The 23435-nt window shown below is 53.5% G+C and overlaps 2 long non-coding RNA genes across 2 annotated transcripts in view; both read right to left on the bottom strand.

Annotated features, from left to right (window-relative positions):
* The window catches only part of LOC308061682, a 529572-nt gene that overhangs the window by 31258 nt on the left and 474879 nt on the right, over positions 1-23435 (bottom strand). The window lies entirely within an intron of this gene.
* Positions 8744-22590, bottom strand: LOC308061683. The gene is made up of 2 exons (XR_013927319.1): positions 11072-22590; positions 8744-10977 (listed from the first exon to the last, which is right to left on the bottom strand). It is a non-coding gene; the product is annotated as an uncharacterized lncRNA (long non-coding RNA).

Raw genomic sequence — 23435 nt, 5'->3', positions numbered from 1 at the left:
CAGAAAGGAAGGTCAGGCCAACGATGCTTCTATGAATTTCCAAGGAGGAGCAGTAGGTGGCTGGCTTGGATTTCTTTAGTCTGTTTTTGCTGGTTTGAACAGGCAAAGGCTCCGCCACGGCAGGGACGGTCGGAGCTCTAGGGCTGGCCAGGTCCTGCCCCTTGACCTGGGCGCTGGTGCCTGCGTGGCTGCAGCCACACGAACAGGAGTGGGCTGGGGTCCTGGGCAGTGGTCCAGCCAGGGGCACACGGCCAGGCCCCCAGCTCCCCAGCTCCGGGGAGACCCCATCCCGCCGGCGGGTTTGGTGGTGCCGGGCTGGTGCCGTGCAGGCGCTGGCGCTGCGTTCCAGCATGCGCAGCTCAGATGAGCTTCTCCACTTTTGGTTGCTTTTCTTTTATGAGCCAGTAGTTTAAAACTTGAAATAAACAATAATTGCCTGATGTGAGGGGAGGATGCTGCTTCTCTTCCTGAGCCAAAGGAATGACAATTTGTCAGAAGAGAAAAATACCGTAGGCTTTCCCTAGATGCACGCTGCTCCCGCAGCAGCTGACTGGGGACACTCCAGTGTCCCGGTACCAGATTTTGGGGAAGCTCTTGTGTCAGGTTGTCACCCCAGCGTGCACCCAAGGCTGGTGCCTGGCATGGTACCAGGGCAGCTGGCTCGGCTCCGGGACAGCGCATGCAGCGGGCTTACAGGCAGCATTTGGTGGCAGGCAGGATGCTGAGCTTCATGAATCTGGAACTGCAAATGTAGGGTTGTGGCAATGAGGGAATTCAATGAATCCACAGATTTCATATATCTGCTGACCCTCTGTGGCCCATAAATGGTCTAAATACTGATTCCTCTTGTCTGTGGCCAAGAGAGAACAGTTAGTTCTTGTGTTTTTGAAAAAGGCGGCATCATCTGGCAGCGGACTTGAGGCTTTATGGAGTCATCATCTCTGTTCTCAAAAGCTTTTTTAAAAAATCATTTCTTTCACTGAACCTTTAACTGCTGCCTTTGTCCCGTTGCAGCCCTTCCATGCTCTTGTCACATCCTCAGCCATCACGTCCTTGTCTGATGAGCACCGTGGGCTCCTCTTCTGCCCCACAGCACGTACGGTGAATGGTTTAACCTAAGCAGGCTCCACTTCCCACCCCTGGGCACCATGCACACAGATCCTGGCTCTCCTCCGCCGAGCAGCTGCGAGCAGGCAGGGGGAGGTGGCAGTGCCGAGACAAGAGACGTTGCACAATCACAAGGGTTTACAGGAGGGATCCGGCTGCACACGCACCAGCGCACGCCAGGAGCAGGCTGGCAGAGAAACTTCTTTTCTTTTCTATTCAAATTGTCATCCCACCCCTGTCACCGCCGCAGCCAAGTGTTTCCAGCTTCCACATGAAATGGCACAAGGTAATCTGCTGCCTGCGCCTCCACCGTGCCTCGGGGTGAGCCACAGTGGGCACACTGCCGCTGTCCCTGCTCCTGTCTTGCGGCACGGGGTCTCCTGCTGTGCCGTCCCCACCGTGCCCCTCCTGCCTTGGCTCCCCACGGCCTCTCCTCCAGGCCGGCGCCTGCGGCAGAGGGGTGGCTGCTGCCTCCCGCCGCCCGCAGCTGCCCAGCCCGGTGCCCAGCACCCGGTACCACAGCTCCGAGCACCCCGAGCGCAGCCTGGGCAGCCGCTGAGCCCAGGACCCGCAGCCTGGGACAGACAGGCTCTTTTCCAGCTGAGCAGAAATCCACGGCTTGGCTCTCTGCTTCCTCCCATCTGCCCAAGTTTATTTTCCTTGTTTTCTGTTTATGAGCTAGGCGAGTATTGAATTTCCCGAAGTCATTGCCATCCATTGCCACAGGTCTCGCACACAAAGACTCCCTCGGTGCCAGGATCCAAGTTTTGCAATTGGACCAGTTCCCTTTCCCTCCAACCATTGTGGAAACAGCCTTTGTTTTGCTTCTGGATCTTGTTCATCAGGCCCAAATCAAGGGCCGCTATCCAAAGCCTGGTCTTTTTGAAATCTGATTTCACTGCTTTAATGAAAACAGCATACTTCAGGGGACAGGGCTAAGGTCCTTGAACAGTAGGACTTTTTCTGCAGGACTTTTGTATCTCGGCAAAAGCTGCGCTGTCCAGTCCTGCCAGTACCCTCTGAATAGCAGGAACTGGAGGGATGGTGCACAAACGTTCCTAAGGGACTATTAAAAGAGAAAGCTGGCTCAGAATCTTCATCCCAGCTGCAAACTGACAGCCAAGGCTGAACACCCCGCGCCCTCACAGAGCTCGGGGAGCTTGGCAGGCGCGGGAGCCTCCCCACCGTGTGCAGGGAGCCGGCTGCAGCAGCAGCTGGGGCGGCGTGGGCTTGGCTGCGGCTGAGCGTGAACCACTGCTGCCGCGTTCCGGCTGCTCCGTGGCCCCGGTGCCTCTCTGGCCCTGAGGAACGTGCCTCCTTCCACCGAAGCCGCTCGTCACCTCTGGTGGAGATGCCTCTGCACCACGTCCTGGCAAAGGGCAGCCACGTTTCTTTGTCCTGCGCAAGGCGCCCGCACCGACCTCAGGCTTCCCCGATGAAAAACCCATTTATTCTGGGCCTGTAGGAGAGGAATCCCCTTAACTGCATGCTCAGGCATGTGCAGCAACTGCCCTTGTGTATGTCAGAGCCAGGGAATGGTTCTGTAATCGCCCATTTTTATTTAATTGTAACGCCCCTGTCCCACTAACTGTTCCAGATGCTCTAATGGTTCCTAGCTCTGGGCTCTAAAACATGCTGTTCTTTTCACCCTGGTCCCCGCCCTTCAAGCACAAACAATGGTTTTGCTGGTTTTTGAGCCTTTTGTGTGCCAACGGGATGTGGGGAGAGAATCCCCTCCATGCCAAATTCAGTTAATAATAAAAAACAGGGAAGGAGCTCGATGCCAGCTTAGGAGCTGAGCAGCTCTGGTCTGCTCACTGCGGCGTGTGGATGTTGCCACCGCCCAGCAGCAGGGTGGGATGCAGGGGGAGGCAAGGGGACCGGGACAGGGTGGAGGAAGTTGAAGTTTCACAGAGGGGCTTCAGCTCCAGCGAGATCGAACCCTGAGTCTGCACACACCAGCAGCGATGCTCTGGCTGGCCCCCATCTGCAGCGCCCAGCGGGTGCTGGCTGCTCTCGACCAGCACCGGGGGTGGTGTGGGGGCGAGGGGAGCACTGGGGACCACGGCAGCATGGGCAGGGCCCTGTAGTGGGCACACCCAGATGCTGCCTTTGTGCACTGGGAGGTGTACTGGGCGCTGCGAGCATCCTGCACCCCGGCAGAGCCACGAGTGTCCTGTGTCACAGCCGTGCTGCTGCCTGCACACTAGCTGCCTGCCCTGCCCGCAGCCAGCAGATGCTGTGCTCACACTGCTGGCACCGCCGCCCTCCACAGTGGCTACTGGTCACGGGCAGGCAACAAAGGCTGGTCCCCGTGGGACCCCTGGCCTGGCCTTTGCAGAAACCGGGGTGGGAAGCCTGGCTGCTCCGTCCTGCTGCTGTGGGGCACTAATGGCCCTGGTTATGGTTATTAACAGCCTACTGTCACCTCCGCTGTCCCTGGGGGCATCAGTTGTCCCTGTCTCGGTGCTGATGGCAGAGATGGGGAGGAGCAGCCCTGGCTGCAGCTGGGAAACTGGTGTTATCAGCGCTGGGAGCACACGGCGCCGGTGGCTGGAGGAAGAGGACCCTGGCTCCCAGCACTGATTGTTGCTATAGTCTCTGCAGGTTCCTACATCTCCTCTTTTATCCCTTCTTTATATATATTTCAGAATGATATAAATTCTCCGCTGTGAACCCCGCTGTGTGAGCACAAAAGAGAAGTTGCAGGCGGGCCCAAGAGAAAGGGAGGATAAAAAAAACCACAGGAGAAAATTAATAAAGCATTTGAGAAAGGGAGAGGGCGCCTCGCTGGGAAAGTGTGTAGCACACAGGGCTCCCCAAAGCACATCAAAGCCTGACTCTGAAATTAGCCCAACTGTTGGGAATGTAAAGCAGGGGATTCTCCCACTGGGCTGTGGATTGAGAGTCCCCCCACGGGCTGCGAGGCACTGACATTTGTATTTATCCAGGCTAGAAGCTCCATCATGGAGCTTTTCAAAGGGCACTGCTGGGACCCAGCAGGCCACCTCCCCAGCATAGCAAACACTGCACTTTTAATTACTGCTCCGAGACGGCACATGTGCCCGACCCCCACACTAATTCTTGTTGCAATTACAGCGATCTAATTGAGTTTATTCACTCTCTGCAGCTTTTGTGTCTTTCTTTCTTGCACTCCCTGCCGGTGAGAGCCGGGGCCTCCATTGATCTGCTAGGTAGTAATATGGGCAATGCCAGCGTGCCGCCCCTCGGGGTCCCGCCAGCCTTATTGTGTCTATTGAGCTGCCGTCGCTGCTGGGAAATGCCAAGTCTCTCCCAGCCAGAGCCCTGCCCGGCAGCGGGGTGACCCCTCCGCCGGCTCAGATGCCGAACTGCGCTCACAGCATTTCACCACGTCGGCGTGCGGCGTGCGCTCGACATTTTGTTTGTAGAAGCAATTTTACATTTTTATAGGAAAATTACTGCCAATGAACAAAGAAATGATGCCATGGAAGTCGCAAATAGGCTGTCTGTGCACAGGGATGATGAGCTGTCCAACCAGGACCGCAAAGGTCTCCAGCCGCGTTCGTGCAGCTGAGGGAGAAGCCGGAGCCCTTTGGTCCCAGGCAGTGATGGTGCCCCATGTCCCCCTGTCTCCCCCCTTGCTTTCTGCAGTCACCCCAGGGAGGCCTGAGACCTGCCAGGTTCCCAACCAGAAAATGCACCTGCCCGTGAGGAGGAAGGGGCTTTGGGACAGGGGGGGTCCCTGGGCGCCGCCACCATCCCCTGGCTGCCCCCGCAGTCTGTGCCCGGCGAGCATCGCCTCCCTGCAGCGCCTGTGCTGGAGGCTGTGCCGCTCACCCGAAAAGTGCCTTAGCAGTAACCTGGTTATCAGCCAGGTACTCAGTGCCTAATGGATGCAATTGCATCTCTAAATAATTATCTCGTTGCAGCCCCGTAGCTGTGCCTCACACCTGCAGTGCACTGACAAGCACTGAGGGGTCTGGAATGAAGACCTGGCCAGCTGGCGTTAGGGAGTCCCAGCAGTGTTGTTGGGAAGAGCCCCTGGATGCTGCCCCTTGGCTTTTCTTCCTTTATATGCTGTCAAATGCTGCTGTCTACCGAAAAAACCCACCCACACACCCCAATCTGCAAGCTACTAGTGCAAATATTTTAATTTTGACTAGAAATCAAATAAAAATCTACTTAGCTTTTTGATAAAATCCATTTAGCTTTTTGGTCTCTTGGGGAATGCATTTTGCCTCCTTTTTTCTATCACTCTCACCTCTTTTTTTCTGTTTTTTTCCCTTCTCTCCTTGCTGCCCCCCTGGATCATGGGGCAGTGGGGGGACATGAACCACGCTCCCAGCCCTGTGCCCAAGCTGCAGGCTCTGCTGCCACTGCTCGCCTGAGCGGCCTCTGGCTTCTTCAAGCCTGTTTGATGAGTGATAATAAAAATAAAGCATATTGGTGCTTGAAATGAAAACTTTCTCGTACCATGTCAGCTGCAGAAATGCTGGACCTTCTGCAGGGAAATGGAAGAGGGCACCCACCCGAGAGCCAGCGGGCAGCAGTGCCAGGACCGAGCCCCCGACGGAGCTGCCGTGGGATGGCCACCATGCCGTGGGGTGAGCTAGGACCCCCGGGGACACCCCCCACCCCAGACGCCCCCAGAGGAGAATCTCTTCTTGGAGAGCCCTGGTGGGAACATCTGCCCGTGGCTTCTGTGGATGCTCTCGAAGAGGGAGAGGAGCAGACACATGGTAACTGGCAACCGGCCCAATGAGGGAGGAGGGGGAGGAATTAACTCTCATTTAAGTCCACTTTTGTTGTAAATAAACTATAATCACTTCAAACCTTTTGCTTAATCAGAAAAGGATGTTGAACATTAAGCAAACAGTCGGCAGGCTTGTCTTACTGCTGGATTAGAGATATTAAATGCCAGCAATACTTGCTTTTTTTAATCTGTCCTGCAGCTGCATTATTAAAACAAACACATTTGCAGACCTGCAAAAAACCTAAATGAAAACAAAAGATGAGATTGAAGCTTTCCCAAGGGCAATATCTGAAAGCTGGACAATTTTAAAATGTACGTTTAGTCTTCATCTTTGAACCAAATAATGGAGGGAAATGACACATAATAAAATTAACCACTGGAATTAGCAGCATATTCACTGGCAGAGCCACGTTAAAATCTAGTAACCTCTCCCTGCGGAGACGGCACCTCCGGAGCCCATGTGCTGCTCCCCATCGGCACGGCCGGGGGCTCCTTCTGCAGCCCCTTTTTTCTGTTAGAGAACACAAACAGCCTTTGGTCTGACAAGGATGTAACTTTTTTTGCAGTAACTGGTGTTTTTTCTTGAAGTTCCAGCTTCTGGACTCCAGCAAATGAGCCCAGAGAGAGACTCTGGCAGGAGTTCATGAACATCTCACCTTTATTTGAAAAAATGAAGGTTTCAAGCTTCTTTGGTGGCAGAGCAAAGCTTGAACACGTGATGCTTAAAAGCCCAGCTGGCATTGGAGAGAAGCACATATTCATCATTTTTCAGGCCACTTGCGCTGGCCAGGGAGCAGCAGCTGAGCCCCCAGAGCTTCGAGAAGTCATGGAAAGAGCTGAAGTGACTGGGCCAGTGTCTTCTGGGGCATGAAACTGCTTTCCCAAATCACCCCCCCCCCAAAATACTGTAGATGCTCCAAAATACCGGGGGGACACAGGGAGGGGCACAGGGGAGATGGCACAGCCGGTGCATCGTGGACAGATCCCAGAGCCCAGCACAGCCAGCAACTGCCCGAGCCGGGACCTGGCACCAGGGAGGCACCAAGGACGAGTCGAGGACGAGTTGTCACCCTGCAAGGGCAGGGAGCAGAGCAGGGTCCTGCCCTCGGACAGGGGTGCAAGTCGGCCCCTCCTCGCCCGGCTGGAGTTACGCAGCCTCTGCCACCCTTCCCGCAGCTTGGGCATCCTTTGTTCCTCCTTCCAGCCCCGGGGACAATAAAACCAGATTTTAAAGGAACCAGAGGAAAATGCCAGCTCTGTGGGGCTGGGGAGGCTGGGATGTGCAGCTGTCTCAGGACGGCAGAGTTAAAGTGAGCATCCCTTGCTGACAGGGATGCCAGCCAGCAATTTATTTTCCACATTAATTTTGATTATGAGTTCTTATATGGTTGCAGAGTCCAATTTTCACAAGGGAAATTTCCCCCCTACACACACAGGACAAAGTCAGACTGACCTACAGTTCTTCTTTCCTGAATTTCTTGTGGAATCTTGGCTGCATAAAAGTTGTCTCAAATGCAATTACACTGTCATAAATAATTTTCCACCTCTTTTTTCTGTCTCAACCATCCCGCTCCCCTGCGGTCAGTGGAAATTTCCCCCTTTTATTAGGTTAGACTTGTTGGCACTGAAAAGAACTCTGCACTCATGGCATCATTGTCTGCACTGAGCCAAATCCTCAGAGATCTCCCTCCCGCTAACACAAAAGCCGGGGCCAGGGCTGGATAACGAAGCCTGTAGTTGGGTGACGAGCTGCCACCCTTCCACGAGCCCGTGGTCTTCGTGCCCTGACTCGGGAAACACCCAGCCGAGTATCATTGGCTTCAAACAGCAGCAGGAACCTCAGGGAGCTCGGGAGCTGGAGCATCAGCTCTGCCAGGGTGAGGAGGTGCGGGTTAAAGGTCCTGCTTCAAGGCAGGTATGTGCTAGAAATGCTTGCCGCAGCCAGACATTAGTGAAGGTTATTACACACGCATTTCTCAAAGTTTTGGCCAAAATACACCATTTTCTAGCGCCTGCTCAGCTCCTGAGCCGCTCCCTGTGCTTTCCTCATGGCAGAGCCGGGTGTATGTGGCTGAGTCCTTCCAGACAAAGGGCTCGGCAATGTGACTAACATCTGCCACATGTGGACACGTCCCTCTGCTATTGAGTACTCGGCTGTGCTCTTTTTTACTGTGCCTTTCATACGAGCTGCATCCCCAAACCACTTCACAGAGCAGACTAATTAAAATCAGGGGTACAAAGCCATGCGGGGAGAAAAAGTTCTCTTTAAGCCATCCAGAGAGTGGGGGGGTCACGTTCAGCCCCCAGGCTGCTCTGCAGGGTGAGGGGCAGATCCCTCCCTGGGCTCAGTCACATCCAGGCCAAGTCTGGGCAGATTTCATTAATTCAGCTCCTTCAAGGGCTGGTAAACAATTTTCAAGGGTCATTAGAAGTATTATTGGTCCTAAGAGCCCCGTGTTGCTGTTAGGACCCACGCAGCCCGCGGCAGAGCGGGACAGCCATGGCAGGGACAGTGGGAGGGCACGGCTGCCCCTTGGTTTATCCCGCAGGAGCCAACCAGCTCCTCCACACCTGCGAACACGAGGACGCTGCCCATGCCACCGACCGAAGGAGCCAGCGTCCCCAGCCCTCGCACACGGCGCCGGGTGCCTGCCGGCAGAGCAGAGGACACGAGCAGGGCATCTCAGGCCACAGATCTGGTTTTGCAATGTTGCAGTAAAGCCTCAGTTGGATGCATCTTCTGCAGTGAGGAGTTTGTTTCTTGACACTTACTTCATTGTCCAGAGGTGGGACCGTCTCGCTCCATCCTTACATGGGTCCTGGTTTCTGTCCGAACGAGGAGCACTCATCCTCTTCCCGTGACTGCGTGTTTTGAATTAAGTCATATTGGAGACATTCAGGAAAGTGTGAAGTAATTTTTATTTAGAGGATGAAAAAGCGTGGGGGAAATAGAAGATGATTTGGTGAAACGGCGCTGTCCAATATTAGTAACTGATTAACAGGAAAATATAGAGGAGTCTGCAACCATGAGCCATGCGAGAGCGCTGCCAGGACTGCGAGCCACATTACTCAGTAAGTGGAAAGTCCAGGTAAAGCCCATCCCCTGGCTACACATGTGGTAGTGATTTGGGCAGATCCTCTGTCAAAGCAGCTGACATCATGGCGAGAGGTATTTACAGCCAACAAGGAGAGCTCAGCGCGGACCTTGGCCCCCCTCCCCCCCCCCCCCCCTTTTTTTTTTTTGTTTTATTCTGAGCTGTTATTATAAAGTATTATTTATGAAGTGGTGAGAGCATGAGCAGCACAGCCCTGCCAAACTTAAAGCACTTTTCATTTAACAGAATGAAAATTATTTTAACATGAGTATCTGAAGGAAAGATCCGCGGATTCTGGACAGCTTTATAGAGGCAGGCTATAAATTCTGAGTGCACAGACATATTTTCTTCACCAATAGGCTTCTCCTCACCTCTGAAAGTTTATTTTCAATAAACACAAGCTAACCCTCCGATAGTTTCCAGAGGAGGATGTTAGCAGCTATTACTGTATCTAATCAACCGTGATCCGTGGATCGTTCCAGCGAGCCACTTAGAGACATGTTTTCGTGCCGTCCCAGCACTGCGCTGTTGCACAAGCTTCCCCTCCAGCTGCCGGGGTCAGGGGAGCATCGCTACGGGCTCATCCATCCCTGACCTGATCCGAGGCCACCGCAGCAGCAGGGCTGGCTCTGCTGACATCCCTGAGCTTTCCGCTAAGCTGCAACAGGACAAATCTCTCTCTGGTGCACCCACTTAACTCCTCTGACAAGGGTCAAGCTCCGAGTCCATGGGAATGGGCCAGCCCAGGCTGTGAGTGGAGCCTTCGCCCATCCCGAGCTCCAGCAGCACCACCAGCACGGGCCCCAGCTCCCACGCCAGGGAGGGCTGCTCGAAGAGGGAAGGGGGACGCACCCCCTGCTCCCTTCCCCTCCCATGCTGTCACTCTGCTGCGGCCACCTTTGGCAGCGGTGGGCTGCTTGCCCCCACCCCAGGCGTGGAGCACCCCCTGCAGAGAGCAACCACTTGTGCCTCGGGCGATTTGGGAACACACTTGAACCCTGCCCTGCCAGGAGCCTTCTCCTTGTCTGGACGTTGCATCCACGTGAGCACAGGCGGTAAAACATCATCTGCGTGCGGCTGATGCCAGAGGCATCCTGCTCATCTGTTTATTCAGGAAGACATTTTCCTCTTTTCCAGTCTCCTTCTCTCCTGCTCTTTATCCCTGTGATTGCTGGGGATGGGTGGCAGTGAGGGGGGTGCCCTGGTGAAGTGACGTGCCACATGCTGCTGGGGGAGTGGAGTGATGCTCCAGGCTGGACTGGGCCAGCTGGAGGGGATCAGGAGGCAGAGGAACCCAGCAAGGGGGTCCCAGTGCCAAACCTGGATGATAAACCCTGTGGATGAAAACCCACCAGAGCCCCCAACTGCTCCCGTCCTGCCACCCGCCACAGCACACTCCTCGCCAGGACCCAAAGGCAGTGGAAACACACGGTGGTTTTCAAACGTGCAGTTGGGTGTTTTCTGCTCCCAAAAGCCAGCGATCAGTTACGGGCCGGTGGGGCTGTGAGGCTCTGGCCTGCGCTTGGGTTCATTTTGTGTAGGGATGGAGGCCCAGGGTTTCAGGTGATCTCTGGTTCTGGCCCTCAGAGGTTACCTGCTGACACTGGGATGTTTTGCTTTGCTTCCTTGTCTGGGCCAAACGCAGCCAGCGGGGTATTTATATTTCTTTCTCACATAGCTTAGAACGCCAATTGCTGTCATATTATTTTTGTTTGGGATTTCATGTCAGTTCAGTATGCTACTGAAATGTATCCTCCCCACAGACGAAGGCTGTTGGGAAACCACAGGCTTTGTGAAATTCAAAATTGGTAAGTAACAGAATTATGAAACCACAGGAAATGAAATGAGCAATTCCTGCAATTCTTGCTTTTCCCCCTCAACTCCTCCATTGCTTTTAGAAAAATGTGCATTAAATAGAGTGTTAGCAAATGCTTCCTGTCCTCCAGTAAGGTTCCTGGCTTTCCCAGTGTGGAGTGGGTGCTGAGAAGGATGGAGGGGAAGAGCTGTAGAGGGTAACGCTGATTCATAGACACCACAAAGCTGGGAGTGAAAAAAAACCAAACATCAGGATCAGTGGGAAGAGGATGACAGGAGACCCCCACAATGACAATAGGCAGTGACATCTGTGACCCACCCGCACACAAGATGTACAGCGATGGCAGTCCAGTGGCTTGGAGAGTGGCGGCTCCGTCTTTGCTCCTCTCGATGTTTTATGGGTTGATACTTCATCTTGCTGTTTGCACCACCACAGCGGGATGGCTCAGTGCCGTTGCTGCTCCTCTTGTCTCCATCTCACACCAGGCTGTGGGACTGCCCAACCAGTGTGGGTGATGCCAGCCCCGTGCCTGGCACCGGGCAAGCCCCGTGACCACTCCGTCAGATGGGTGTTGGTCCTTCCCAACCTCATGGGGAGGAAGTTACTGGTTTGGGGCACGTTAACCGCCGCAGCGTGACTCAGAGCAGATGCAGCACGGCTCACAACACACCTCCTCGCTGTGTCAAGCCTGGTCCCATGATGTAGAGCCTTGGTGTCCTTCATCCTCTCTCAACTTCTTGTTGCAAGTGTAATTACAGATTAAGTGGCAAACTGGCTGATGTGATTCTGACTATGGTTGCACTTCTCTACTGCAATTTGGTTTGCATTTCGCTGTTGACATGTTCATGGGGTGATGATGCTGGGGCAACAGCCCCTGTGGGTAAGTGAGAGACATCAGCATTTTTTCCCCTGTTTGAAGAACACACTAGTTGCACAAATAGCCAGAAGCTGGAAGTTGTGGTACAACTAAATCCAGGATTCCATAACGCTCCGAGGCATGATTCGCACTGCTTCACAAAAGTAGCGACCACGGCAGCCCCAGACCTTTAATTCGCATCACCAGGTTGCAGCTCTAGCCTGGAGTTGGAAAGGCAGGCCAATGCCCTGCAAGCGAGCACATCGGCAGGGTGCTGCCTGCAGCTGTTCTTACACTTTGTCTTGCTTTTGGAAAGGGAGAAGGTGATGTTGGGGTCTGTGGACTGCAAACATCTGCACGTCTTCTCCAGATGCAGGGGTTTGCAGAGGGGCCGAGAGGTTGCCGGTGTTCGAGCTGCAGCATGCTATTTGCTGGTTTATCCTTCCAGGGCAGATTTACCGCATTTCTCATGAATGACTTCAGCCATAGCGTGTCACCGTGACTGCACAACACGGAGGATGAGACAGGCTCTCCGTTAGCCCAGAGCAATGTCTTTGGAGAGGGTGGCAGAGCACTGCCGTGCTAGTCAACGCTATCTCCCTGGGATGAAATGGGAGCGGCAGTGAGCCCTGCTCCACAGATTCCTCCAATCCTTTATCGCATGGCTCGGCGAGGGCCAGCTACCTTGGGGAACGTGCTTTGCCACCCGGGAGATGGCCACAGCCTGCAGAGAGCGAAGCGGCAGCTCCCGAGCCGTCAGCAGCGTGGTGGGGAGAGCAGCTGCCTCTGTGCGTCGTGCACTGCTGGCTCCAGCACGATGTCCTGGTGCCTCAGATGAGCTGTGAGTCTCCAGGATTTCCCCAAGAAATGTCAAGGGACAGTGCAGAAAATGATGCTTTTCAATAACAAGGAAATATTCCATGAATGAAACCAGATCTGTTTATTTTGAGTTCGCTGTTGCAAATCATTGCAAAGAGAACCCAGTCCTACAGAATGGATCCAATGTGGATGTGAACCACATGAGGTGCAGGTTTGATCCAGCACAGAAACATTTTGAATTCACTTTTTTAAATCTAATTTCTTATTGAAACAATGTGGTTTGCATGAAGGTTTTGATGTTTTGTTTTAAAACCACACATCTAATTTTAAATGTTTAAGGCTTATAAATAATACAGTAATTTTGATGCAGCCAAAGAAGATCTCATGCGAGAAACAGATAAATCAGTAAATCAGTACCTCATTTACATGTTTAACATGTGCCACATTTCATTCCCTATCCTCCTTGGATGGGACTCAAAAGGACTCTCCAAAGAATTTGCCCCCACATCCCTGCTTCATCCTGAGACAGACACAAATTCCGGTTTGGAAAAAAACAGCTTTTATCACAGATGTCAGCAATTAAATCGTCCATTAAATAAAACATTCACTCACCTTACTTTTCCCTTTTCTCATTAGCTAAGATGAGAAATATTTCCCTCCGTCGCTGCCTTCCACCAGGAAGGCTTCCCAGCACATCCCTGGGCAGCTCTCGCAGGGGAGCGCAAGGCGGCTGGGGGGAGCTACAGCTGCAGAGCCCATCTCCCTCACCCGGCATCAGGGGTCCCAGCAGCAGGATGAGGAGCACCCATGACTAGTGCCGAGACACCAGCAGGGTGACCTGGGCTGGCTGAGGCCAGGACGCGCCCTGTGCTGCCACATCTGAGGCACAAAGCGCCTGCACCACAGCGGCAGCGCGAAGGGCAAGTGGCATCAGCCCCCTCGGGGACCTACCCTGGAAGGGAACATCTCCTCAGAGCTACCTTCAGCCAGCTGGGTACCCCCTGGGTAAGGGCACAGCACAGCAAAATCTTTAGGGAATTAAGGAATGAGCTAAGATTGCTTTAGCACACCCAGACATACCTTCATTCTCTGTGCCTGTGCCCACCTCCGTGCCTGTGTCCAATTTTGGACACCCAAAGCAGTGCTGCTGCCACAGAACCGCTCATTTTCACCTCCTTTGGCATCTGTCAGCAGCCATCTAATAGTCACTCAAGTATTAACTAATTTCCTCCTTGCTTCCACATAAGATAGCTGCCGTCTCCTGTGGAAGGGTTAATCTCAGTCAATTAATTCAGCCACTCCAGCCATGAAAATGAAACATGCCCCAATTATTGCCTCTCCTCCTATGGTGTCAGAGTGAAATCTCATTAGCACTCTCGTACAACTGACAATGCACTAATGGGGGTGTTAGATGTGTTAATGGAAAACATTTTCCTTTATCCTTTGGCAAATCCAGCTGTTTCTACCAAGGAAGTGTGCAATTTGATCTGGAATACTCCGCATGGCCAGGCTTTGAGGGCATGAAGTGTTAAAAAGAACGGAGCACCAAGTGCGCCAGTCCCAGGCTGGTCCAGCATCCCCTTGCTTCCCCGATGCCCATCCCTCCGCTCTCCTGATGAGTGCTGTCAGATTTTTGCAAGGTGCAAGGACCTAAATTTTGAGCCATTTTATCAGCTGATGTGAGTCAATGTCTAGCTCTCAGCCTTAGGAGAGCAGCACCTGTAACTCCAGCTGAAGGGCTGCTTAAACTGGCAATGGAATTATGGTTGCAAATCACACCTCATTTTGGCAATTTCAGTATTTCACTGTAAGATGGATGAGAAGAATGTAAAAAGCAAAACTAGACTGTGTTTATATGCTGCTGAATAATTACTGTCCTGTATTATTTACATTTTAATATGAAAATAATACTGCTTTGAAAGCTGGATTTAAATGTGATGCCAGCTCACCCAGCAATGCTATCCCCCGCTCCTAGTTCACACACTGTGGAAAGCAGAAGTTTTGGCGATTCCAGATTGTAGGACATAACTGTGCCGGCTCCAGCTCTGGCGCCGGTGGCTGTGCAGAGTGTGGACCCGAGTACAGGAGGAGACTTAGCACACTGCAGGCAGGGGGAGAAACAAATCCTCCCAAAGAGAGAAAAACAGCAGAGGGTTGAGCAATGTGAGGAACAAATAAATCTTAATATTTGGTCTTTAGTATATATATTTATAATTTTTTTAATATATTTGTTTATATTGATATAGTAAGTCTTCATCTTAACACAACAGCTCAAAAATTTCTCCTGTCAGATATACCAGCGAGCCAGAGGCAGGAGCACTACGAGACAGGCAAAAAGGGGTGAGGAATTTCCCAAGGTCCAAGAGAGACGGCTGAATGTTCAGCTGCATGCTTGAATTTTAAGAAACTAAGTCACAAAGATTTGCAGGTCATTTCAAACTTGAAGCACGCCTTTCCTTCTGCCTTCTCCCCGTGCCGGCATCCTGGTGAGTGAGGTCCCCCCAAAGCCACGCTGACCGCTGAGCTCTCCCTGCCATGCGGCTGTCCCCTGCCATGCAGCCCCTGCCTGCTTTGGTTTCAGGCTGAAGCTCCTCCAGACGGTGTCAGGCCAACGCAAACAGATCCCGATTAATCCCGGCTGAAGCTGCAATGCAATTGTTTCCTGGCAGTGCTCTGCCTGCTCGGGAGCAGGGCAGCGCTGCGCGGGCTGGGACATCGCATTAGCAGGGAGTGAGCCTGCTTGCTCCACATGGGGAACGAGGCAGGGAAAATATCTTGGTGTTGCAAAAGGGTCTGATGAAAGCCAGGAGAATTAGCACTAGACCTCAGGCAGCGCTGTGTGAGCATCAGGGGTGTACGTCCTGCTCCTTAAGCTCGTTGAAAGTCACTGAGCTCGTTTCTTGCTATCTATTTCCAGAGTTCCGGTAGATCTTCATACTTCATTAAAATTACAAAACTACATTGTGTTAAATCTCGTCACCTTTACCAAGTACAGCTATTCTAAATTCCAGGAAGGAAAAAAAACCCAAAAACGTTTTCACAGGGATGTCATGATTACCACATCCCTGCATGCTGAAAGGGGTAGAATGGGGACCTCCCAGGGCTGGTGGGACACCACTGCCCAGCACATGGCCAGCAGCTGCCTGTGGCAGCCCCGGGGACATCACTGTGTGAGGGTGGCAAAGGCAGCTCGTGGCAAGGCGTCTGCACACGTAGCCCATGCCGGCTGCTGCGGCCAGGGGAGCCCAGGCACCCGTCCGGAGACGGAGAGCCTCCTCCTGCACGCCCTGCGCCGGGCACGCCTCCACCAGGCCTCTTTGACAGGTTAAAAGCATTCTTGATCTGGTCCCAGTGCAGGTCTGTATTAGAAATAAATGGAAAAGGAGAGAAGAAAAACCATCATTTGACTTTTATTAAAGTTTCAGGAGGCCTACAGGCCAATATAACTCTCCTTTTTATTGATAAAAGTGCCATTAAACGTTGCATTCCCCCATCCTTTTCCAATTTTTGCTGTAAGGTGCCTGGCAGCAGATGGGCAGAGGAGCACGCTGCTTCCTTAGGGAGCCAGGACATTTCGCTCCAGGGTGCCTCGTACCTGCCGAGGGTTGCTGGCCCATCAGCAGGGCACAGGGAGCATCGAGAGAGCAGGGAATAACGGCAGCACGATGCCCCTTGGCGCCGATTTCACAGGGATGCTGTAGCCCTAACCAAAAAGATACTGTTTGTTTCGTTTGGCAAGGAAATCCGCTTTTCTTTCACTGTGTTTATTGACATATGAATCAGAGCTGGCACTGAGAGCAAGGACTCAACAGTTGTGTAGAAGCAAGAGAGCGTGTGTCAGGCAGCGCAGTGAAAGCTGCAGTAATGAGACTATTAATCATGTCACTCCCATCCAGGGAAACCCCACAGTCCCGGGTGCGTGGGACACTCGTGCTGCTCGGCAAGAGGGAGCCCTGTCACGTGGCTGCCACGCCGCTGCCTGCGCTGCTGCCTCTGGCTAGGAACCACTTCAAGATGTATAGATGCGCGTTTGTGCTGCTGCTCCCCACTGCTGCCCCGTCATGACCATGGGCGTCCTGCTGGAGACCCCAGCCCGGTGTGCCGCAGCCCTCCCCTTCGGACCTTTCCTAAGTGTTGAGGTGAAATGAGCCCTGACCTGCCCAGGCGGGACACCGCAGCAGAGCCCTCACCCCGGGAAGCCCCGATGGAGGGTGTCTGCACCCACCCGTCCTTAGGCAGGGGTGCTGTCAGCCCAGCTCCCCGGGACAGCGCTGGCACCTCCTGGCACCAGGCTGCAGCCCAAGAGCGGTGTCCCTTCCCTCCCCCGGGCCGGCAGTGCCACCAGCGCCCAGCCAGCACCAGCCTGGCAGGAGGCCAGTTTGGTTTTGTTTCCTACTGCAGCTGGTTCCAGACGAAGCTGCAAGAAGGAGCATTCGTGGAGGTGAGGGAGACAGAGCGGAGCCCGCAGCCAGGCTGGGACACGAGGAGCTGGGGTGGAGCTGGGCACTGGCAAAGCTCATGGTACCACAGCACCCCGTGGCACAGGGCAGCCCGTGGCACCGGGCAGCCTGTGGCACAGGGCAGTCCAGGGTCACCGTGGCAGCCCATGGCACTGGGCAACCCATGGCACAGAGTAGCCTGTGGCACCGTAGCAGCCCATGGCACAGGGCAGCCCGTGGCACCAAGCAGCCTGTGGCACTGAGCAGTCTGCACTGTCACAGTGCTCAAGAGGGCAGAGGAGGTGGGTGGCCAGGCGGGGTCACTCCCGCCGGTGGCAGTGGCCAGGGCAGGATCCTGGTGCTCCTCTTGCCCCTCTGTCCCGAGCCCCATCTCACCCCTGCAGGGCCACCTCCCAGCGTCCAGCCCACTCGGGTCCGCAGCCCTGCACCCCAGCTCTGCCCACACCAGCGGCTCCTTTCTGCTTCCACGTGTCCTCACGCACACATGCCCCTCATCTCTGCCCCCCCCAACCCCCAGCCCCCGCTCTGCCTTCCCAGAACTAGCAGGACAGCTAGTTAGAAAACTAGCAATTTTTATTCAGGATTAATAGACATTTTTAGTCATTATTTTTCATAACTTGAGAGGATTTATTTTGTTTGATCCAGGGATATAAAATCTTCCCCTTTGGGGGAATTCCCATTGAAAGTACTAACCTAAATAAGAGGTTTTCTTGTAAAATTTCAGAAGAAGTATTCCTTTGAAAATGATGGCATTTCAGGGAGAGTTTGCAACGACAATTTTACTTTGAGTGCAACACTCAGCTTGACCTTAATTATGGAGCTGTCCCTGCTGCTTCATTAAACAGATAAAATAAATAATAATAAGAAGCAGATTTGCTTAATGTCACTGTGGAATTAGCGGGCCAAGTTCACTTTGACTTGTTAAGCACTACATCAATGTCTATGCTAATACTTCAAGCATGATAAATAATGATAGCCGCTGTGTGTGGTGGACACGATGCTGTAGGAGCATCCTTCTCCCCTGAGGTCTCCAACCCAAGTGGTGCAGGAGCCCATCGCTCCCTGGCAGATGGCATCTGTATCTCAGAAGCGGGTACACGTTTCATTGCATTTCAACAAGATGATCTGTAAGCAACTAAACGGGGCAATGTGCAGCATGCGAAAGCTTGCCTGTACACAGAAAAGCCTCTTTGTGTTTAACATGTGCCAGCAACAAGGCTAATCCCCTCCTCTGGGCTGCTTTGGTACTGGTTGGTATCAGTAGACTACTGGAGGAGGTTGGTGGAATCAGAGAAACTAATTACGAGCACTGCACTGGGTCACCCATTAACAGTCTCTTGGCAAATGGAGCAGTCATCACAGCATGTATTTCATTTACGAAAGCAGAGCCCCAGGCTGGCTGCGAGTAATTCAGTCAGGGGTGAATGAAGTGAGACCTTTCTCTGCCGAACTGCAGTCACACAAAAAAGGAGAGCGTTGCACTGCACGCTGCTGCGCCTGCAGCCCTGGCTGGCGGCGGTGCTCAGCCTGCCTCAGCCGTCCATCGCCTTGCACAACCCCATTCTGTCTGCTCCAGCTGCAGGCTCCTGGGGCACATCTCCCCCCTGCTGCTGGGGGGCCTCGGCTGGAGAGCTGCATCCTGCTGAGGGAGGGTACGGACTGTGGTGGGGAGCTCCGGAGGAGAGGGAGGACAGCCCGAGGTCTGGAAACCATGGTCCGTGGGAAAGGGTGGCCAGGGCTGGATTTGTTTAGCCTGGGTGCATGAGGACCGATGGAGTTGTGACTGTAGTCCTCAAATACGCAAAAGATTATCACAAAGAGTATGGAAACAACCTGTTCTATGGGTCCCCGAGGGACAGGTTGGGCAGTGATGGGTGTCCAACTGCATGGCGGTGACCCGGACTAGACAGGAGGACCTCGCCACAGCTTCAGCCCCAGGGCAGCTGTGGGGCTCAGGGGGGAAGCCCATCGCTGGCAGCCTGGGGCTGCTCAGAGCTGCTGTGCAGTGCTGCAGTGCCCTGAGCTGTGACAGGCACCCTCCGGCCTCCCACGGGCTCTTCTGCACCCATGGTGCCACCCCGTGAGCACGGGGCCCCATGCAGCAGAGCTCCCAAGAGCTGGTGCTGCGGCAGGGACCGTCCTGCTGCCTCCAGCAGCACCTGCGCCTGCGGGAATGGACTGAGCATCCACGGGTCCTGCGAGCAACCCCCCCCCAGTCAGGGGGCTGCAAGGATGGGGATAAATTCCTTATTTCTCCATAGGCAATCAGGGCGCTGGGCTGCTCTGCACCAGGCGTTTCAGTCCGCACCAACATACTGCGCTTGCTGAGCCTGTGTGATGTGAGAAGTGCCACAAAGCTTAAAGAAAAGCCTATAGGCTGAAACATGTGGCTCAGTCAGGCCCTGACTGATGAAAGATCAAGACCCTTTGGTGGGTGACGGGGGCCAGGCTCTGAGTGGAGCAGTCAGTGCCTCCCCACACGGTCACAAAGTAGGGCTGGTTCACAGCAGCTGGGGACAGTCCCCAAGCGCACTGGGATGGTGCCGACAAACCCAACCTTTCCCCAGCTCCCCAGGACTGAGGCGAGGGCAGCACAGGCAGTGCTGAACCCCAGGTTTCTTGCCTGCTTTCCCCTGTCTCCCAGGGGCTCGTTTGCCCCCAGCTCTCCAGCATGGATATTTCTTCATGGACAAGTTGCGACATTTCTGCCAAGAGCATGACGCTGGTTGTGCTGTCCCACCAGCCCTATGCCACCCTGCTGCAGCACAGGCATGCGGGTTGCTGCTCCTGCGCAGCGGGGCAGGGGCATGGCTGGATACAAGGGATGGGGACTGCAGCCATGCACCAGCTCGTCACCCACTCTCCCACACCCAGGAACCAGTTCCAGAGACGCAAATGTGGTCATTGCTGCTCGTCTTCTGGATATTCTGATTAGAACAATGAAGCTGATTAATGCAAACCAGATATGAAATTCAGAAAGAGGAGGGGGAGGATGAAAAGCACTCGTCCCCCTGCACTGCCTGTGAAGCCGGAGAGCCACACAGCATGGCCTCCCCCCGCGGAGCATTCCTGCCCCCAGTGCCGGCTGCAGCACACGGTGAGGGCAACGCACCTGGTGCTGGGGAAGCTGTGAACACAGACCGTGCACCCAGGCCCCTGGCTGGCGCTGGCAAGGATGTCGACATGTGTTTGGTTTTACTGCAGCAAGTATTTTCACCGGGATACATGCACTAAGGGAAGGCAGGGTTCGGCCAAGGTGAGGCAAAGAGCACAAAGTAAAGAAGACGGGTGAAACAGAGAAAAACACCCATTCCTGATCTCATTAATTTGGAGTCAGTGTAAGATCTAGATTAGCATATAAATTAACTTATAAATTAAACATGAATTTTAAGTTGATGACATCCCCTTAAATAAACAACAACATCGGTATCTTGCTAGCAATCAGCTCATGATCAACTATCTATGTTTCCACAACTGTGCTATTATTGTATAGTGTCTGCAGTTCCTTCATATATTGCAGCATCCTGAATCAAAGAAATCTTTCACACGACCATCACGGTCTGAAAACAATAGAACTGAACACCACTTCTTCAACTTAAATTGCTAACAGACCACAAAATTAAATAGATTTTTTCCATCTGAGAATTCTTCGCAGCAGAGTTGATCATGAAGAACCCAGTAATATCTCTGAATAATTGCCTGGGAAGTGGATCTTACTAATGTCTGCAGCTTTTGCTCAGACATGGGGGAGCTTAAGCAAACAAAAGCCCCGGAGCTGTGCTGTGTCTGATGGAGCTGTGGTGTGTCCGATGCTCTGATGTCGGTGTGTCCGTCGGCGTGTCGCGTGTGGTGCTCTGTCACCTTCCCCTAAGGGTATCACATTTTGAAACGCTCCTGGGCAAGGGCTGGGACAGCTCCACCCCACCTCGGGGGGCTGGAGGCGTGGGGGCTGTGTTACCTTGGTCACGTCAGAACTGCTCAAAGATGCTGCTCGAAGATGGTTAATTATTCTCCAGCCGCTGTTCCCACATGCAGGACGGGTGAACAAACCGAAGCTGCTGGGGAGGTGCCCTGACTGTGCGGCAGTGCAGAGCAGGCTGGAAGGCGAAATAGCTTTGGTCCTGTCCCGTGCCACCAGTCCTGGGGCAGTCTTGCCGTTGTGGCAACACCTGCTGCCTGCTCTGTACCCAGCCCAGCTGGCTCCCAAGGATGTGCAGGCTTTTCGGTCACGTTTTGGTCCTAAATATCAAAATCAGAAAAACATTGAGCTAAAATTTAGCTTTCCCCTCTGAGTTACTTTCTTGGCAAAAATACAAGCTGTGTGACAGCTGCTACTCCAGACACTAAAAATGTTCATTCATCATAGAAAATAAAAATCCTTGTTGCTTTTCAGCTGAGAACCCATGTAATCACCATGTAACTAAATTAGAAATGGGTGACTTTGCTTAGTTTCAGTTTCACATGATCCAGACAAGACCTGTTTGGTTGACTCATCTGGGAACTGTACTTTATTACGTCTTCAAAAGTTCAATAACGTTCAGAAAAGAATATATCTTTTATGATATGTAGCTAGTGCCTGCCATGCCTATTTTACCGTGATAACTTTTATATTCTGAATTTCTGACATCAAAATGAGGCTCTTTGAACTCAGACTGTGCTGCTTTTCTCATAGCTGGGATTGTTTTTTCTGCTGCTTAATTGGAGGTGCAGTGCCCAGGACCCAGGGGTGCAATGCCCAGGGACTGGGGGTGCAGTGCCCAGGACCCAGGGGTGCAATGCCCAGGATCTAGAGGTGTAATGCCCAGGATCTGGGGGTGCAATGCCCAGGATCTGGGGGTGCAATGCCCAGGACCCAGGGGTGCAACGCCCAGGATCTGGGGGTGCAATGTTGCTGCCCAGCTGCTGCCGCTGGGCTGAGCCGATTGACACCAGCTGTGGAGGCTCCAGCTCCGCGTGTCCATGGTGGCTCCGCGCCCCGCGGGGAGCTTTGCGCAAGGCGATCTGCTGTGAGGATTTGCACATAAGTCACAGGGTTTAACCGAAATCCAATTTGCCAAAGAGGAGTGTTGGTTTAGATTATGGAAGAACAATTCACTTGTGGGTGTGCTGAGAGGGGAGCGGGCGCAGGGCGGGGGGCAGGGGGGCCTCTCCCTGCCCACCACCAGGTTCGGTGGAGAGTTCACTGAGCCTGAATGAAAACAAATGTAAAACTGATAGGTACATTTGTAACCCATTACCAGGCAGGCTTTATGAAACCCTAAACTTGCTGGCGAGGGGAGGGAGGTGGTGGCTTCCAAAATATTTTTTCTTAAATGAGAAAGTTGCTTCAGATCGAGCCGGTTCTTATGCGGGCGCTTGGACAAGACGGAGCCCCTGTGCCTGAACCCAGGCAGCCGCCGGAAAACAAACCCTGGCTGCACCTTGATCTAATTATTGCCACCGCAGAGGCCTCGCTTCCCTCCACTGGGCTGCAGCCGTCCCGGCTGCTGCAGCCCACTGGGGTTGGGGTGGGATGGGGGATCGGGGTGCAGGGTGCTGGGTACGGAGTGCTGGGGGCTGGGTGTGGGGTGCAGGGTACAGGGTGCTGGTTGGGTGCAGAGTGCTGGGGGATGGGTGCAAGATGCGGGGTGCTGGGTGCAGGGTGTGAGTTGCTGTGGGCTGGGTGCAGGGTGTGGGGTACAGGGGGCTGGGTGCAGGGTGTGGGTTGCAGGGGGCTGGGTGCAGCGTGCAGGGTGTGGGGGGCTGGGTGTGGGGTGCAGGGTGTGGGTTGCAGGGGGCTGGGTGCAGCGTGCAGCGTGCAGGGTGTGGGGGGGCTGGGGGCTGGGTGCAGGGTGCGGGGTGCAGGGTGCTGGGTGCAGGCTCGCTGCCCAGCCTCTGCTGCTTGGGGACTTTGCAGATGCTGGCGGGGCAGGGGCTGCCCCTGCCCCCCAAAAGGAGATGCGAGATGCTTTCAGTGCCCTGTGCGGCAGAGGCAGAGCTTGCAGAGCTTTGGGGTGCAGCAGGTCACATCACCTGGGTGAGGGTGCGAGTGGGTATTTTCAGCATATTTGAGCAGCCTGGTCAGATACGAGTGGGTTGTTTTCTCTCAAAAGGACAGCGAAACCTGCATCCCTCACGTGACGCCTGCTGCTCTCCGACACATTTCAGTCCTCTGGTTCAGGGCATGAAAATATGAGGGATTCTCAAAGAAGGGGTTTGCCAGAATATTTTTTTAGACATTGTAAGGATTGTTCCCTTGGTTTCATTCTCAGATGCAACTGGACCATTTAAGGTGAAACTTCCTGGAAATCAAAACAAAATGCAATGAAATAAAATGCATCCCAACGAAGGCACACAAGTGAGAAAATGTCAACCCAGTTGACTTGCGTTTTGCATATTTAATAGCAACTGCATGTAGGTGCTCATAATACGAGGCAGCCTCAGCAGTGTCCTATCTGCAGTAGGCTTTCTGCTGTAAGGGCCAGGGAGGGGTTTTGGATTTCCTGCTTGTAGAAATAGAATTAAAAAAAAAAAGAATATGAATAGGAGAAAAAATAAAAAGAAATAA

Source organism: Falco punctatus (genome assembly GCF_963210335.1).
Source record: "Falco punctatus genome assembly, chromosome: 3".
Taxonomy (NCBI): domain Eukaryota; kingdom Metazoa; phylum Chordata; class Aves; order Falconiformes; family Falconidae; genus Falco; species Falco punctatus.
The sequence above is the reverse complement of the archived record's forward strand: the minus strand, read 5'-3'. Positions and strand labels throughout refer to the sequence as shown.